At 41.1% G+C, this 6,229-nt stretch overlaps 1 pseudogene; it reads left to right on the plus strand.

The window, feature by feature from the left end:
• Window positions 1–1,895: 1,895 nt before the first annotated feature.
• On the plus strand, window positions 1,896–2,810 carry LOC101350323 (ras-related protein Rab-13 pseudogene; annotated as a pseudogene).
• The last annotated feature ends 3,419 nt before the right edge of the window (window positions 2,811–6,229 follow it).

A 6,229-nucleotide genomic window follows, 5' to 3' on the forward strand; every position in this document is an offset into this window, starting at 1 on the left:
TCTTTGAAACTCCTAGGTCCCTGGTTTTCCTCGTATTTTTTTATTATATCCCCTTGATCCCCTTTGTGGTCACTCTGCCTGTGAAATATTGGTATCCCTTAAGGTTCTCCCTTCAGCTCACTGCTCTTGTCTATAACTTTTCTGGGAAATCTCAAACACTCAAAAGTTTTACTACCATCTGTATGCTGATGAATAGTGGATTGTTACCTAATCTTAGATCAAGACTGGTATATCTAACCACATCCCAACAACTCCACTTGAAAGTCTCACAGGCCTGTCAAATATAAGAAGTCAAAACGAAACCCTTGTAGTCTCCATATCCTGCCCAACCTGTTCTTGTTCCAGTTTGAAGCAAATTTGTGAAGCTTAAGAAAATTTAAACAGCTTCTTGGATGAGGTGATAATTGCCTCAATTTACCACGGAAGGTTAGCTGTCCGGCCTTCTCACTGGTTTACGGTGAGGTGCGGTGTAACAGAAAGAGATAATCCAGCATTTTACTCTACCCTCAGAGAGCTTTTAGTCTTAAGCAAGAGACAGAAATGGGTGCAGTTGTCTGTATTCCACAGCAGATTAAGATAAGTGCTTTAACATAGAAAAATGAATGGTTATAGAAACTCAAAGGAACATGAGCTTGATTCTGCCTGGGAAGGTGGCAGAGAGGAGTGAGGAGGCTTCCCACAGGGCTTCTGGACTGGACAAGAAGGTGAGCAGGACTTAGACAACTGGAGCAGCGTAGTAGGAAGTAGGGAATTGCCTGAGCTGTTAAGGAGGATAAAGCCAGTATGTGTAGGGAGGAGCATATGGTTTGGGGCATCTGGCAAGTAATGGGGGAGAGTAGCTAGAGTTGAGGCATAGGCCAGAATTTGAAGTGTGTTGATTTACACCATGGGTAGTTTGGAATTTCATTCTGTAGGTAGAAGGGAGCCATTGAAGCTGTGAAGCAAAGTGACAGGTCAGAGCCATAATTTAGAAGTAAATACTCAAAGCGTCCTATGTGTCCTGTGTTCACATGCATTTTTTGTTTGTTTGTCTGTTTTTTAGTTATCTCTGAGCTCCTCAGAGGCAGTGAAGTGGAAAAGGTCTTGAGAGATCATATGTCCGATCATATGTCCTTTGCTCCTACTCTGGAGGGCGTGGTTCCTCTATTTAAAAATAATAAGACGTAATTAATGTCACCGACTTGTACACGTAAAAAACATTAAAATGGCAATTTTTTTTTATACACACACACACATTTACCACAATTAAAACAAAACAAAAAAAGACAATGAAATGGTATGGGACATTAACTTGCCAAAGTTCACACGTCTTTATCCAGGGTCTCTTCCTCCATACCCACGTGGCACTGTCCCTTGCCAAAACTAAAATACGTGTCACTCAGTGTGGTTCTAAAGGCAGGAGGGAAGAATATATACATTAAACAACAGGAAAAAAAGAAAAAAAGGCACAAAGAAAAACCCACCAACAGCCATACGTGGCAGGTGTACAGCCTCTCCTCTACTCAACACCCCTCCCCCGCTACCACCCTGTATGGTTGCTGAGGTTGGAGTAGAACTTCAGCAAAGAAGGGTTTCCTCAGGGTGTGGAACCCACAACTCTAAAAGTTCACAGTCGGCTTTGCTGTCCCCTCTTCCCTTAAGACACTCTTCTCTTTCCTCATCAGCAGTATAGCCCCCTCTTCTGCTTTTACCTGACACTGATATCTAGGAAGTTCTCACGGCATGTGTTCCCTAGATGGCCTATGAAACCCTGAGGGTGGGGACTGTGTTCTCAGTGCAGAACCCTGGGTGTGTAGGCTTCTGGTGGCAGTGGTTGGCTGGCAAAATGTGCACAGCCTGGGGGGTGTAAAGAACAATATTGTGGAGAGTGGGGAGAAAATTTTAGAGCTTCTACGTATGCTTATTTTCAACCCAAAATAAGAAAGAAATTGAGCTTCGTCAATCTTTAATGTATAGATGGACAAGAGTATTTGCATATAAAATATAAATAAATGTATTGGGATAAATGCTAAAAGTTTTTTATTGGTGGGGTTTGATCAAAAATGTTTGGCAGGAAGAAAATTTGTTCCTGGCCTAGGCTCTGGGGCCCTCCTGTTGGCCAGCCCTCGAATCCCACCTACTGGTGCCTGGCCTTCCCCACTCCTTCCCCTGCTATCCCCAGTGTCTACCTTGGCCAAAGCCTGTAACCACCTCTTCAGGTTGGGGTGAACAATATTTGTCTGATCATTCACTTCGTAGAGGACAACTTCAGTAACATCTGCATCTCCACCATGGGAACCCACTTCAAGATCCTCACTGTGAACATAGAGGCGAAGATCAGACTGCAAGTCCAGGACACGGCTGGCCAAGAGCAATTCAAGACAGCAACTACCATCTATAGGATCGTTATGGGTTAGAATCAACTCAATGGCAAGGGGTTTGGTTTATTTACCATAGAGCCATGGGCATTATCCTAGCATATGACATCGCAGATGAGAAATCCTTGGAGAATATTTAGAACTGGATGAAGAGCATTAAAGAGAATGCCTTGGCTATGGTGAAGCGTCTCCTCCTGGGGAACAAGTGTGACATGGAGGTCAAGAGGAAGGTGCAGAGGGAGCAGACCAATAAGTTGGCTCGGGAGCACGGAATCAGATTTTTTGAGACAAGCACCACATCCAGTATGAATGCGGGATGAAGCCTTCAGTTCCCTGGCCCGGGGTATCTTGCTCAAGTCAGGAGGCTGGAGATGGGGAAGTAGCAACAAGTCCCCGAGCACTGACCTGAACACCTGTGACAGGAAGAACACCAGTGAGTACTCCCCAGGCTGAGGTCTCCTGGTTTGGTTTTTATGCTATGTGCCAGGTAGTCTGCTAGACTCTGTGGGTGAATGAAAGATGATTAGTGTAGTGGTGCTGCCCATACACGGGGAAATGGGTAGGTTCATTGCCTCATACAAAAAAAAACCCCATTGCCTCGAGTCAATTTGATTCATAGCGACCCTATACGACAGAGAATAACTGCTCCATAGAGTTTCCAAGGACCACCTGGTGGATTTGAACTGCCAACCTTTTGGTTAGCAGCCATAGCACTTAACCATTATGCCACCAGGGTTTCCTCATTGCCTTGTGGAGCAGGGATAATTTGGGTACCACTTTTCTGGAGGATATTTTCACAATACATGTCAAAAACCTTTATAAAATTCAAACCTCTGACCTAGCAAGTCTCCTTCTAAAAATTTATCTGAAGCATAATTAAGGATTATCACAACCTCATTTCTAATATTGAAAAATCGGGAACAACCCAAATGTCCAATAACATGGGATTGCTTCGTAATATATGTTATATCCCTTCAATGGAATACAATTAAATTTTTTAATTTTAATGGAAAACCATTAAAAATTGATAGGTAGATCCATATTTCATTACATTGAAAGCTATTGACAACATTTTAAATTAAAATGGATTATACAGTATTATATAATATAGAATTATTCTATTAATATATATCCATATAGAAAAATATTCAGGTGGAGTGTGCTCAAACTTTTTAATTTTAGTTTTTAAATTGACATACTGTAAAATCAATCTTTTTATTTTTTATTTTGCTGTACAGCTCTATGGATTTTGGCTATGCATAGATTTGTGTAACCACCACAACAATCAGAATAGGTCCATCACCTCAATAAATAAATAAAGTGCTTCCTCTTCCCACCCCTAATTTCTGTTGCTGTTAGTCGGTTCCAACTCATAGTGACCCTGTGCACCACAGAGTGAAACACTGCCTGGTCCTGAGCCATGCTCACAACCATTGTTATGCTTGAGCCCACTGTTGCTGCCACTGTATCAATACATCTTGTTGAGGGTCTTCCTCTTTTTTGATGACCCTCTACTCTAGCAAGCATGATGTCCTTCTCCAGGGACTGATTCCTCCTGATGACATGTCCAAAGTATGTGAGATGTAGTCTCTCCATCCTTGCTTCTAAGGAGCATTCTGGTTGTACTTCTTCTAAGACAGATTTGTTCATTCTTTTGGCAGTCCATGGTGTCTTCAGTATTCTTCTCCAACACCACAATTCAAAGGTGTCAGTTCTTCTTCCGTCTTCCTTATTCATCGTCCAGCTTTTCTTCAATCTTATCTTTTAGTTCTCTTAGTAGTATATTTAATGATAAAAGGTATTTAATTTTGATGAAGTCCAATCAGTGTGTCAATTTTTTCTTTTATGGATTGTGCTTTTAGTATCGTGTCTAGGAAATGTTTACCTAACCTAGTTCATGAAAATACTCTCCCCTCCCTTTTTTCTTTCTTTTAGCTTTACATTTTATATTTAGATATGTGATTTAGAGTTTTTTTTTTTCTTTTCTGTAATGTATGAAGTTTAGGTTGAAGTGGTTTGTATATTTGCAAACAGATGTCCAATTGTTCCAACATCATTCTTTTAAAATAAATTAAATTGCCTTTAAAACCTTGTAAAAAAATCAATTAGCCATATTTTTATGGGATTGTTTCTGGACTCTATTCTGTTCCAGTGAGCTATGTGTCTATTCTTTTGCTACACTATCTTGATTACTGTAGCTTTATGGTAAATCTTGAAATCAGGTAGTATGAATTCTCCAACTTTATTCTTCTTTATCAAATTTCTTTTTGTTATTCTAGTTCCTTTGCATTTCCAATATAAACTTTAGAATCAGCTTCTCTATGTCTACAAAAAATCTTGCTGGGAATTTGATCAGAATGCCATTAATTCTATAGGTGAATTTGTAAAGTATTGGCAACTTAATTATACTGAGTCTTTCAAACCATGAACATGGTATGTCTCTTCATTTGCCCTAAGATTTTAACAGTTTATCTTCAGATAGTTAGATTATGGCCATGTTCTTTTTTGCTTATTTTGAAAGTTTATTACTTTTAAATTCATTGTTATCTTTAATTTAAAAATTGAAGAGGTTTTCATTAGGCAATGAACAGGGAAGATAAGGAGAAGGATGGGCTGGAGATTAAAGATTCCCATCATGATGAGCTGGGGGCGGATCCAGCCTCTAGCAGGGTGAGGAATTCAATTACATAGACCTGGCATGTGGAAAGAACAGTGAGGGATGGCTGTTGGTTAAGATCAAAGAGGATCAGGAAGAGGTGAATGTCCCAGCAGAAACTCTTTCAGTGATGAGTCAGTTCCACGTGCCAGTTGAGGCAGAGGCTGAGCATCATGGAGGGTTAGGAAGCAGGGACCCAGCTGCAGGAATTCAAGAGAAGGAGGTCCAGTCTCTATTGGGAGTGGAGATAGTTGGCAAAGGCTACAGGTTGGGCCTGGTAGCAAGTGCTCTAGGTTCTGGAATTGGTGTACACAGCAGAGGCTATGGGAGAGGAACAAGGCAGTGGTCCACACAGGGACTCAGCATCACCATAGGAGGAATTGCAAGTGCACTAAATTCTGAGACTTTGAGAATTTGGACTAAGGTCCCTGAAATTCTATTTGACTAAGTTCTGAATTGTTCCTAGGAGTGATGCAGGGTTGAGCCTGAAGGTGGGAGTCTAGTGGCCTCACTGGTGGGAAGAGGAGGAACGTTGGGGCAAGGAGCCAGGTGGAGCATTGCTCATTTGTTCACTTATTCACCTAACCTTTACTACATAAAAGGCATTTTTACTGTTCTTGCTATAATCTATGGTAATGCTGTCTGCTTGTGGAATGAGCAGACAGTATGCCCACACACGCTTGAACACATCCACTCATTCACACACGCATGTGCTCATGTACACATGCATGGGTGGTTGCACAGGAGGAATGGCAAGCATTGGCCAAATGCCAGCTGGGAAACCCACAGTGGTACTGAGCTTCTGGCACTTGAAGCCCCACGGATCAGTTCACAAGGTGGCCGGCAACATCAAAGAGAGGCAGATTGTTCCAGAAATGGCACAAAGGTAAGTTATAACCCTGAAGCCTGCGACACCAGAGAACAGGTTGATACATTTTCTTGGGACTGATAAAAATTATAGGGGGAGTTTAAACAGCTGGGCCTAAGGACATAATGAATTGTTGGAGGAGGGGAAGGAGATATATAAAATATATATGTATGTGTAAAAAATATATATATATTTAAAATAGCTCTTGATTTAGGTAGCTGCATGGTAGGGTTATATTTTTTTTCCAACAGAAGAGATTAGCACCTTCTTTCCTGCATCTAAAAGCAAAAAGACAGCCAGTCTCTTGAACTTGAACTTGCTTATTATAAGCTCTTATCAGAAACCATC

Source organism: Trichechus manatus, unplaced genomic scaffold (assembly GCF_000243295.1).
Source record: "Trichechus manatus latirostris isolate Lorelei unplaced genomic scaffold, TriManLat1.0 scaffold00092, whole genome shotgun sequence".
Taxonomy (NCBI): Eukaryota; Metazoa; Chordata; class Mammalia; order Sirenia; family Trichechidae; genus Trichechus; species Trichechus manatus.